Genomic DNA, 13149 nt, shown 5'->3' on the forward strand with positions numbered 1-13149 from the left:
GCGACGTATCTGTCAGGCTTTCCTCCGTGTTCTTTGATGCTCTCCGTTCGGAATGCGTACTCTAATTCGTAAAGTGTGTTACGGGAAGTACTGACCTCCACATTACACCTGCCAGCTATTACTTGTTGATACGTTGACGGAAGTTTGGTGTAACAATGACGAATGATTTCACCGGTAGAGCATGGTACGTCAAGATACTGGTTCCTGTCAATCATTGCATCGAGGAACTTGACAGGGCTTTTGTAGCCTGAACTCTCGAAATCTTTCCCATCTCGTATTTTATGCGCTCTTGCGTCTCCTTGGACCAGTAGATATTTAGGAAGCTGTCCTTGAACTCCTGGTAACTTCTACACGTTGCTGATATTCCGCCCATTTTCTCCGCAACGGACCCTTGCAAGTGTCCACAAATAAAGTCCAGTTTCTATTTTAATGGCCAATTTGGTGGTAAAGAAATGTCAAATTGTGATATCCAAGTCCGTGGGCGAGTAAATTACCCTCATCTCGGAAAATCTCGGATTTTAGGACTTGTAGGAAGTGTTGAAAAACAAATGGCGTTTCATCGACAACTTCTGTCCTTCGGAAAATATCTGACCTTTGGTTGTCCTCGTTCTACATCCCCTCATTTGTGCTCTCTCCTCGGCTTCGAGAAAATGCGACGTTCATCTCATCATATCCTCTGCTTGCCGCTGACGGTATACAGTTATCCGCCCCGGCTGAATTTATTTCAGGTGCTGTTGCGTTCGCTCTTGGCCGCATTTGAATTTGTTCCCTTAGCGCCTCCTCCAATTTCTTCTCTATGCGCGTGTTGATCGCTTCCTGTTGTGCTTTGAATGAAAGGAGAGTCCGGATCTCTTCAGTCTCGCTCACTGGAGTTGCAGTTGTTACCTCCGAGCCTGTCCCTAATTTGAGCAGCTCAGATTCTAATTTGTCCATGGCCGCTGTAGCATGAAAATCCGTGGCTTCACGTATTTTTGTGTCGATGCGCTGCTCCACATCATTTTGTCGCTCTTCTACGCTTTCGACCTTCTTTTTCAAGTTAATTACCGCCTCTCGTCCTTGCAGTCCTATTTGTTTACTCACCTTCGATACTTCAGTTACTACTCGTCTTGTGAAACTTGCAACTGTCTTGGCACTCTCTGCCGTCTTCTTTGCATGATGTGCAATCTTTAAACCTTTAATTACCTTGGTGTTAACTTTCCCTAGGGCTTCCTGAAGTTTATTTGCCCCGTGACTTGTGTACCTCTCGCATCTGATTTACCTGAGCACCGACATATTTTATGCCCGTCCTCGCCTCATTAATTCTCTCCTCCATTCCTTTTAGACCATCAAGTTTCTTCTCCATTTCCATTAAAAATGCCACTAGATTGAAGTCCTCCTCGTTTCCTACCGTATCGTGGTCATTCGAACTCATACAGGAATTCTCTGGTGTTGTGTCCGCATCATTGCGTTCTGATACCGCACTGTCTTCCCTGTCCGGATTTCTAACAATCACATCTGCCTCGATATGTTTTGGTACGCTCACATCTTCTACCACACGCCATCTGACATTGTCTCTCCCCTCAAGAAGACATGTCGCTTTCGTTTCCTTGATTTCTTTGTGGTGCGACCTCGTTGTTGCTAATTCCGTTCAACGACAACGAATCCCTACGTTCAAACTGTGTCCTCAACCGTTTCATTGCGCTCTTCCTCTATGACGTATACTTTATTTTCCCGCTCACAGTCTACTTGTCTAGCCATGGAGGATTCTTACCTCCATGTGTCTAGCCCTGCTTCTCGTTATCATTCAGATTCTCTATTAGCAACAACTTTACTTATCTGTGCAACACGCGGACAACCTATTATCTAACACACAAGATATACGCAGTATAATACAATGACAGTAGTACATGAGATTCAGAATCAAGAACAACCAAATACAAAGCAAATACAATAGCAAACACCACAAAAATAATACGACAACGTCGTTAGCAACGACGGAAAATCTGTCGAAAAAATGAGACAGAAGTTGCTGACAGAAATGCGCTATAATAAAACAAGTAAATACATAAACAACACAATCAGAGCATTAAAGATCTACAGCATACTAATGAACCATATTTTTCTTAATAATGCGCACCTGATCGGCAAGTACGCAAACTGACAGCATCACAGGAGTGCCAAGGACCGAGATCGTGGCAGCGGTTCGCCAAATAAAAGAGGATTGCTGTTAATGAAGTAAAAGATCCTCGCAGTGGACACCAAATGAAAAAGCTACTCCTTATGTTTCTGATCTAGACTGCCATAAAAATGCGAAGGAACCGTTAATCAGAACTCGGGGAGAAGTTGTAGTCTAATTCACAATCGATTTATTGATCTTAAACATGACAAGACAAGAAAATTATTAAAGAAACATCATGCAAAAAATATTTATTTAACTAAAGCCTAACTAAAATGGGATCTATGGTGGACAAAGTGATCTGTTGGGGATTGACACACGACACTAACCAGAACACTACTCGTTCTATCTCACTTCATACAAGTGAATCCAGGTTATGGCATCGAACTACGCCACCACCAAGCATCTATATTCTACCATACAAAAAAAAAAAAAAAAGAAAATATGGCTCGAAAGAACAGGGTGCTGGGAAATAGATATTATCGCCTTAATTCGCAGCAGCGAATACTTCACCATCCTACTGGTCAAGGCGCCACACTACGATGCGTTCGGCGACTGAAGTCACGGACGGCGGCAATCTGTTATTAAATGCGTGTTCCCGAAAAATGCAAGTACGCGGTCTCGCGTTCGGTTAATTCAGAACGCAGGTACTTCCCTAAGAGCCTCTGAAACCCCGATAGATTCTAGTGTGCAAGTGGACCCGTTTGCTGGTCTGCCAAACCAATTTGACTCCATGCCACGATTGTGCGTGTCGGAACACGTCAAATGTTTAGTCGGCCTACTCAAAAGAAATAAGTACACCCACGCATCACTCGTTGTGACCGTGATGATATAAGCAGTGCCTCTTACCGTTCAGAAGGTGACTGGCACAGGCTCTAAGTCTCGCCCTAGGAAAGGACACAAGTCTCACCATTTAGGTAGAGACCTGCAGTTCTTTACTACCGAAGCGCCAGTACAAGAGACTTGTACAAGAGTGAGTGATGATCTCCCTTTCTCTGTGTTGCCTCCTCAGCTCGGTTTCAAAAGCACATTTCTCTTTTTGACTTCGCCCAATTTCGCACAAGCCAATCACGAGCTGGAGCCCGGCATTCTAAGCTCAGTGAAAGGTCTTTGCACTGCAAACCGATTTGATCAATCAGAGATTTAAAGTTAACTGGCAGTAAACGGAAAAAAATTCGGCTTCGCGGCTTCTTTCCCATGCGTTTGCCGTGGCTGGGAGGAAGCACAGACCTCCATAAACAGTTTGTTATCTCCCCTGTTGCGTCCATTTCAAAGTTTGCAAAGAATGACCATAAACTAGCATTGATTAAACATGTTTTGAAACAGAGTCTGCACGTCTGAGCGCCAGTTTTCCTGTCCCTCGGGCATTTTCAGAAAGTTTACATTTCTTTTGGCGGCTTGCTCGCTAACAAGGTCTACAGTGCGCTGTCGGCAACATTTCGGCGCTAGGTCGTATGCCTGGACATCTGGCTCCAAAGCTAATGTGCTTTGCACAATATGACTGCGGCAGGGGGCCATCTGGAAATGTCTCTTCATCGTTCTCCAGAAAATACACGCTTTGTCGCCCCATTTTTACACCTGAGACTGCACTGTATTTGTCAATTTCAGTTCTCAATGTGTGTATGTCACTTTCATGACATAAGAGATTCAGAACATCATTGATGTCAGCTCCTAAAGTGAGATTTGCTCCCGAAATGGCCAGTAAAATTTGTTTTACATCCAGGCTCCAGAGAAGTGGTCCCAGTGACAGCACAAAAAGCAATGTGGAAAGCACACTAGCTTATGGTATAGCTCTCTGTATTTTGATGGCCTTTGTCATTTGTCTGCTGATGGTGATCTTCGCCGTGAATGCTGTTATCATAGTCTGGATTTCTTGTACAGTCCTTTCTTCGAGTCCTATTTGTTTCATTAATTGTTCTAGATAGTGGTGATTTATTCAGTCAAAAACTTCACAGAAGCCTACAAATCGTTACTGAGAATGGTGTCATGACATAGCATCCCAGAAGGCAGAATTGATGTTTCTTTATAATTTTCTCAAGTAAAGTCCTCATTCTCCTGTTAACTGATTTGGTAATTGTTTTATAATCGAAATTTAGTGAAGTTATCTATTTAGTACTTAGTAGGGTTATCTATTTTCATCTGGCCTTTTCCCTTAGACGCTAGAACAATTCATCTTACTGTGAAATCTCTGGGAATAGTACCATATCTCATTATTTCATTTAAAATGTCACTAAAAGTAGATCTGATGATATTCTAGAATTTAGGATAAAATTCCTTTGGGAGGCCATTCTGTCCAGGTGATTTCCACTGTACTAAAATCAGCTAAAATCAAATATTATCATTATTTGTGAGCTCCCCATTAAAAACTTGTATCATTTCGCCTATCTAAGCTGCAATTGTTTCATTAGATTAGTATAATTGTTCGTAATTTTATAGGTTTTTGCGAACAATTTCGTTTTGGTTTGTGAGTAACCTCCCACTGCCCGTTTCCAGGCCTTCAGAACCTGTTAAACTGCAATATTCTTGTACCTGAATAAATGGTATACTTACGTCAGTTCGTCTTTAATAATTGATTTAGTGTTTCATTGGATCTCGGTACCCTCCACTTTTTTCCATTTAATACTCACCAGTTTAGAATTTATTTGTTATATTTCCTGAATGAGTGTGTCTGTCACACTGGATTTGTCATATAGTCCCTCAGTACGTGCAGTAGAGCACAAATGTCCTCTTCATGTCTCTTGCTTTTTGAGATCTATAATAAATTGAACTTTGTCTTAATTTTTATTTGGCTAAACTGGTGCAACATTCTGCTTTAGAAGGATATTTATTTACTAAGTGTAAACAGGCATCCCATGTTTCGCTAACGGGAAGAGGAAATTAGTCTTTAACGTCCCATCAGCAATTAAGTCATTAGAGACAGAACCCAAGCTCAGAATAGGGAAGGATGGGGAAAGAAATCGGCAGTGACCTTTCAAAGGAACCATCCCGGATTCTATCAGAAGCAATTTAGAGGAACCTGAACCAAAATGGCCAGATGATGGTTTGAACTGACGTAATCCACAATGTTTCGCTATAAATTCGACTACTTTGCTGTCTTCCAAATGCGAAATGTTGAGCATCCAGTGGGACTTATTTTGGTGGGCTATTTATCTAAGTTTGCATTTACTTTTAGATTAGATAAATTAGATTCAGTCTTCGTTCCATAGACCCAAAAATGAGATGATTATCGTGGGTGTGGAACAAGTCAGAAAGTATAACATAAAAAACATAAACCATTTGAATATAGTACTCACTATCCGGATTATTTATCATGAGACTGTCAAAATAGGTGAATACATTACTGTAAACTGGAACTGCTAATATTTACAGCATTAATACACACTCAGAATGAAACATGGAACTTTAATAAATTTATCACACACAAAATACCTTATCTTCACTGTTGTGGCTAAGTGCTCTCAAAACTGAAATCAAAGACATTGTTACTTAAACGGTTATAACAGTCCCTGTTAAGATAGTCATCTCTAGAGGTAGTAGGAGTTGTCTACCCAAAAGTCTTTCAAACTCTGTTGAAACTGTGCTTTATCTGAAAGTAAACTTTTAATGGTTGCTGTCAGTTTATTGGAAATGTGTGTTCCTGAATACTGAACCCCTTTTTGGACCAAGGTAAGTGATTTTAAGTCTTTATGTAGATTGTTCTTGTTCCTAGTATTGCCATTATGGATTGCAGAATTGGTTGGAAATAGAGATTTATTACTTGTAACAAATTTCATTCAGGAATAAATATACTGAATAGCAGTGGTTAGAATACCAAGTTCCTTGAACAGGTTTCTGCATGGTGTCCTTGAATTTTCACCACAAATGGATCTTACTACACACTTTTCCATACTAAATGCTTTTGCTTGGTTTGATGAGTTACACCGGAATATGATCCCATATGATGTAATAGAATGAAAGTAAGCAAAGTTTGCAAGGTTTTTTTGTTTTGTATTTCCTACATCTGACATCATTATGATTGCAAATACAGACTTGTTTAGGCTTCCAATGGTTTTAAGACTCAATGGTCAGAGAAACAAGCTGCAAGGATTTTTTCACATATAATTTAGAATGCATACATTCTGATTAGCTGGCTGCACGAAGTTGAAGTGAAAAACTTAAATTTCACTAAGGTGAGATGCTTCAAAAACGTGTATTTCACTAAGGTAAGATGCTTCAGTTCCCAAGTGTCATTCAGTTTCATGTAGGTAACTAGGTAACGCAGCTCCTTGAAAAAGTTTAATTTCACAGACTGATCCTTTTTGTATAATACATAGTAAAAAATCACTGGCTATTAAAAGGTTTTGGGGGTTTCTTCTCCAAGATAAATAATATCTTCTTTGTAAAAAAAGTGAGTTTCTCTAACCTTTTGCTGTCAATAGATGACATGTAAATGTTTGTTAAGGGGACATAATAAACAGAACAATCTAACACTCGACCTGGATTTAAAGTCTCGATAATGTATACTGGAATGCCGTCTCTTGATAAGATAACTGTACCTGTGCAGTGTTCAAGTGCTGCATTCGATATTGTTTTAAAACCAAGTATTGATAAATGGAAAATAGTAACTTCATTTAACATAACTATATCAGCTTCTAAATCATAAATGAACTGTTGTAAACAAGCAGTTTTTAATTCTATTAATATTCAGGGAGCGTATTTCATAAGCTTAACTCATAGTCACAGAGAAGCTCAGTAATGTTGACTAATCGATCGTTCTCTCAATCGATATCTATTTGAGTTTCAGACTGGAATTCTCTTCTGTGAATTGCAGTACTAACATCTTTAGAGTCTTTGTTTTTGTTTTCTTCTGTACTACTTTGACAAGTGGCTGTATTTGTTTTACACCACCCACCACTCATGAACTTCTCAGCAGGTGGAGGTGTCAGAGGGCCTTGACCGATGTCCAAACTGCAAAAGTTATTTGTGGACCTGAACGATGAATTAGCAAAACATGAAGAAAATACGCTATCTGAAAGAATCTTAAATGGTCGAATTTTGTCTACACTGGGAAAAGACTACGACAATTTTAAGGATCTCTGGGATACGATACCGACAGAAAAGCGAAGCTTGAATTTATTGATTGAAAAACTCTGTACTATTGAACTGCGTGAACAAGACGTTAATGGAAGTGCAGCTTTTGTCGTTTCTAAAACAAGAAAACGGCAAACAAGTAATCAGCAACTAAAGATGACGAAGTCACAATTAAAACAGAAGTTTCCGTGTAATAAATGCAAACAATTAGGTCACTGGGCAGCAGAGTGTCCACAGAACACTCGTGAAAGCAATAAAAGAAAAGAGAAGAAGCGAGACAGTGAACACGCTGCATTTACTTCATACGCCATGGGTGTGTGTACCAGTTATCACAGTGACCCAAATAAATGGTATTGCGACAGTGGTGCTACAAATCATATCACTCCCAACAAACAGTATTTTGTTTCGTATAGTGAATTTGATGTTCCTCAAGTAATTTCATTGGGAAAACAAGATGTCAAAATGTGTGCGTACGGTCAAGGAACAGTTTACATCCAAATCCGACGAAACAATAAATGGTACAATGCTAGAATGGACAATGTTTTGTACGTCCCTGATGCAAGTGCTAATCTGTTCTCTGAGAGAGCCATTGCCTGCAGAGGCTACAGTACTAATTTTAGTTATAATAATGTCTGTGTTCGAAAACAAGTCAGTGGCAATATTGTTATGACAGGTTATGTGAAAAATGGACTTTATGTGTTGAACATGCGTGTTGTTAGAAATGCAAAAATGAATCGTATGAGCTTGATGACTTCATCCGAAACATTGCAAGTGTACCATGAAAGGTTTGGTCATCAGAATAAACAACATGTGAAGAATATTTTAAAAGGAATGAACATTAATGTGGAAGGTGCCAAGAGTGAATTTTGTGACGGCTGTGCGGTTGGAAAGATGCATAGGCTGTCATTCAAAACACGAACAATACGCGCTACCAGTACTGGTGAATTAATCCAGGCGGATGTAAATGGACTAATGAGCACGAAATCTTTTGGAGGCAAGCATTATTATGTATGTTTCAAAGACGATTTTAGTAAATTTCGTCGAATTTTCTTTTTAAGACACAAAAGTGAAGTGTGTACTGTGCTTAAGCAGTTTTTAAATGGAGCACGAACTAATGGACATGTTGTCAAACAATTTAGATGTGATGGTGGCAAAGAATTTAACAATAAGAATGTCAGTGAACTGCTTGCAGACAGGGGAATAGAGCTACTGATTCCTCCTCCTTACACTCCTGAACAAAATGGTGTGGCTGAACGGGAAAATAGGACCATTGTTGAAGCTACTCGGTCAATGCTAAATCCGAGTAAATTACTTAAAGGGTTGTGGGCAGAGGCATGTAACACAGCAGTCTACCTAATAGATCGTACTGGAATATCATCAGTTGAAAATAAAACCCCTTATGAACTATGGTTTAATCGACCAGTAGGACGACTTGATCATCTCAGAATTTTTGGCACAGGCTGCTATGTTCACATTAACAAACAATTCCGTTCCAAGTTTGATGATAAGGCAGTTTTTGGACGACTTGTTGGATATGTTAATGACAAAGATGGGTTCAGAGTTTGGATTCCATCTAAAAGAAATGTGGTGTTGAGTCACGATGTAAAATTTAAGCCAGAAATTGTTTGTGGTTTGCATGGTGATCACGTTGAATTTGAAGTCCCTCGGGAAGAATTTAATGATCCGAATTCATCTAAAGATGACCAATGTAAATCTCCTAGGCTGTACACTTCTGGAGGAAGCCAAACTCAAGAAAAAATTGGCACTCTCGATTCTAGAGAAAGTCAAGAGTCAAGTGAATCTGAAGAAAATAAAGAATTAACAGAATTTCTAAAAGCAGAAGCTGCTGAATCTTCTAATGAAGAGAAACAGAAGAATAAAAGACAACGAAGAAAACCAACCTGGATGGAAAGTGGTGAATTTTGTATGGCAACAAAAGTTGATGCACTTGGATACAAAGATCAAAACTGTTTTTCAGAAATATTGCAGTCAAACGAGAAGGAAGAATGGATGCAAGCTATTAGTGAAGAACTTCAATCACTTAAGGAAAACAATACCTGGGTGCTGGTTGACCGTCCAAAGAATGCCAAAGTATTGCAAAACCGCTGGGTTCTACGGCAAAAGGTCGCAGTCAATGGAGGTACTCGCTTTAAAGCCAGATTGGTTGCAAAAGGCTGTATTCAGAAAGCAGGAATTGATTATGACGACGCCTTTAGCCCTGTGGCACGTTATGACACCATACGAACTCTGTTGGCTGTAGCTGCTTCAAAGAAAATGCTGCTAGAACAATTCGATGTAAAGACAGCTTTTTTGAATGGAATACTTGAAGATGAAGTATATATGGAACAACCAGAAGGTTTCGAAGATGGTACAGGCCGAGTATGAAGTATATATGGAACAACCAGAAGGTTTCGAAGATGGTACAGGCCGAGTATGTTTCTTAAAAAAAGGTCTTTATGGGTTGAAGCAAGCGCCACGTTGCTGGAACAAACGTTTTGTTGAGTTCATGAAGAAAGCTGGTTTTTCAAACAGTGATGCAGACCCATGCCTATTTTATCGTAGAAAAAATGGAAATAGCCTTTATGTGGCAATCTTCGTTGATGATGGCCTGATTGTCGGCAGTAACAAGAAAGAAATTGCTGTTTTTTTGGATGTTTTACAACATGAATTCGAAATAACAACTGGCAGTCTTGACAATTTTCTTGGCATAAAAATAAAGCAATATGAAGATGGAGCAATAATGATAAGTCAAGAGAAATACACATAAGAAATTCTGCAAAGATTTCGAATGGCAGAATGCAATACAATCTCAACTCCTGTTGGACGTGAGGACAATAATCAAAACGAAGAAGTTTCGTCATCTGTACCCTACCGTGAAGCAATTGGTTGTCTCATGTACCTTTCAACAGTAACTCGTCCAGACATCACTTTTGCAGTCAATAAAGCTGCTCGAGCTATGGAGAAACCAACCACTGAAGACTGGAATAGAGTAAAGCGCATTTTCCGGTATTTGAAAGGGACCTTAAATTTAGGAATTGTATATAATAAAAAAGAAGAGTTAAAGATTTACGCTGATGCAGATTTCGCAGGTGATAACCGGACAAGGCGCTCAACAACTGGAATTCTTGCAAAGTACTCAGATGGTGCAGTGTCATGGACAAGTCAGTTGCAGAAAGTAGTGGCCACATCCACAACCGAGGCGGAAATAATTGCAGCTAGTGAAGGAGCAAAAGAGTTAGTTTGGTTACGTCGTCTGCTATCAGAATTAGTGGAAATGTCGGGGCAGCCTCCAGTTCTTTACATTGACAATGCTAGTGCATTGAAGTTGGCAAAAAATCCAGAATATCGTCGACGTTCTAAACATATAGAGGTCCAACATTTCTATGTTCGTGAAAGATATCTGAACGGTGAGATTTTCTTGCAACACATTGATGGACACAACCAGTTGGCAGATATTTTGACGAAACCTCTTGAACGAGTTCGATTTAATTTTCTATGTTCAGAAATTGGCATGCAAGAGACAAAGCAATAATTTCATGATTTTTTCTTTTGGAGGAAGTGTTAAAAGAAAAGAAAAAATTCCTTGACGTCTGTATTTATGTGCTGCTCCATGACTCTGCTGTCAATATCTTTATTCTTGGTTTGTGTGTAACTTCCGTGTTTTTTCTTACAGGAAATGTTTTTTTCCGTATCCAGGGTGTAATTACAAAGCTAATAAAATGTTTTCTTGCCTTTAAATAATATTTTTCATCACTTAACTCATAGTCACAGAGAAGCTCAGTAATGTTGACTAATCGATCGTTCTCTCAATCGATAGCCATTTGAGTTTCAGACTGGAATTCTCTTCTGTGAATTGCAGTACTAACATCTTTAGAGTCTTTGTTTTTGTTTTCTTTTGTACTACTTTGACAAGTGGCTGTATTTGTTTTACACCACCCACCACTCATGAACTTCTCAGCAGGTGGAGGTGTCAGAGGGCCTTGACCGATGTCAGAATCAATTTGTTCTCGATCCTTTTCTTGTGTAATCATCACACATGTATTTTCCTCAACAGGCAATCAGCTTCCACTTTCCCTTTCGTTTCCTTCTTGTTTGTTTTCACTAAATCTTTTGTCATGGTGGTTATGGGTTTGGAAGGGACACTTTTCTATTAGTGCACAAGCACTGATATCTTTGTTTTGCTTCTCTAGGGATCGTACTTGCGGTTGTGCTTTTTTTGGTTTGGCGGCTTGCAGTTGCATGTGCAGCGTCAAACTGACCTATTATGGCGCAACACCTGCCTGTGGGTTGGTCAGTGTGGTGTCCTGAGCTGTTTCCTCCCTTGTCACTACTATAGGTTTTGATCCGTTCATTTCGTGGACTAGTTTTGGACTCTGTTGCTGCATGATCTGTTCTAAATTGGGTAAGTCGTTGTCTGTTCTGCTTACATCATATGCTCGACGCCTCTTGTTTTTAAGCAGTTGTGCATCAGGTATAAAGAGTGGCTTTTCTGCTTCTGGATTTGAGAATAACGGAGGAAAACATGCAGGTGGTAATGTTGGCTCCTGTTGTACTGCTGCACTAGGACTTGACCCTTCCTTATTTACCAAGTGGTTCACCATCACGAGATCAGCTAGCGTCAGTATCTTGCATTGCTGTAACGATTTTTTTCTAAAACGAAAACTCGTCTGGGCAATTCGTTCTTTCATGACCACTTTCATTATAGATAAAACATGTGTCTATCTGTCCTTCATAAGTAAGGAGCACCTTGTATTCACAAGCAAATAGACGACAGTGAACATTTTGCCTGACATGCGCAAAAGTTTGAAATTTATGTTGCCTGTACCAGCATTAATCACAGATTTGTTACATTTCTCCATAATTGGTTAAAACCTCTTTTAAGTATGGTAACTATTCTCAACTATAGGACGCAGATTAAATGCGTGTACATTTTTGTGCCCTATGTCTGCCTTTGAAATCTTGCTGACAGGGACCTTGCGGTGACGGAATCTTTCCTCCATGTGAGAGCAGAATCCTTTCTAGCAACACAGGGTTTGAGAGTTTCACGAAAAAACAGTGGAGTGTTGTATCATAGTAAGCGTTATGTACTTGATCTGATGTGATTCCAGCAACTTACATGCTCCAGTCGTGGACTTCTAGTAAACTTGGTTGAACATTTCTTGTTGGCTTGTCAAATTCGAAACAGAGTGTGCTGGGAAACATTCTTTACAGCAGGGCCTACTAATTTTTTCAATACTGTTACGTAAGATTGTGTCACAGGACAGTACTGAGGGAAATTATGCTAGCAATTTCTTTTGCATGTCAGCATAATGAGAGAGATTTCAAAATACAAAGCAAGCAGCATTGAGAATTTTGCTTCAGTTATGTATGTACCGTCACCTCAGTTATAAAGTGATTTCTATCAGTAGCATTAAAAGAGGAATTGGATAAAGCTCTGTGTTGATGTCTGCAGCCATTTGCCTCATCCTTGCTCTTAGTTTCTCATGAACGTGTGACTGCTATCTTCTTCCTCTCCTTCTTCTCCCTATCCATCAATAGAAGATAGCGACGATATGATGCATTCATTTTTATTTATTCTATGAACCACAGTATGTATTAGTCGATCTGCATTTGATAATCCTGTTCACTGCTTTATGTTATCTAACTGAGATATTCTTCTTAGCGCTTTTCTTCTTTTTTCCTCAATCACCTAGTCTATTATCGATGGCAGAAACGTGTATTAGATGTATGTATGCAGTTTTTCTTCTTTTAAATGTTGTTAATATTTCTCTCTGTTTGCATTTTCTTTGCAATGTTTTCGTGATGGTTACTCTTGCTGTCCATGCTATTTTAGGTGTTCAGTGGTAAATTCACAAGAAAAGCCTTTATCTGCCTCACCATTATCATATTTAGTGTCGATCCTTCAGAAATACGTCGAAGTGCAG

Source organism: Schistocerca cancellata, chromosome 3 (assembly GCF_023864275.1).
Source record: "Schistocerca cancellata isolate TAMUIC-IGC-003103 chromosome 3, iqSchCanc2.1, whole genome shotgun sequence".
Classification (NCBI taxonomy): domain Eukaryota; kingdom Metazoa; phylum Arthropoda; class Insecta; order Orthoptera; family Acrididae; genus Schistocerca; species Schistocerca cancellata.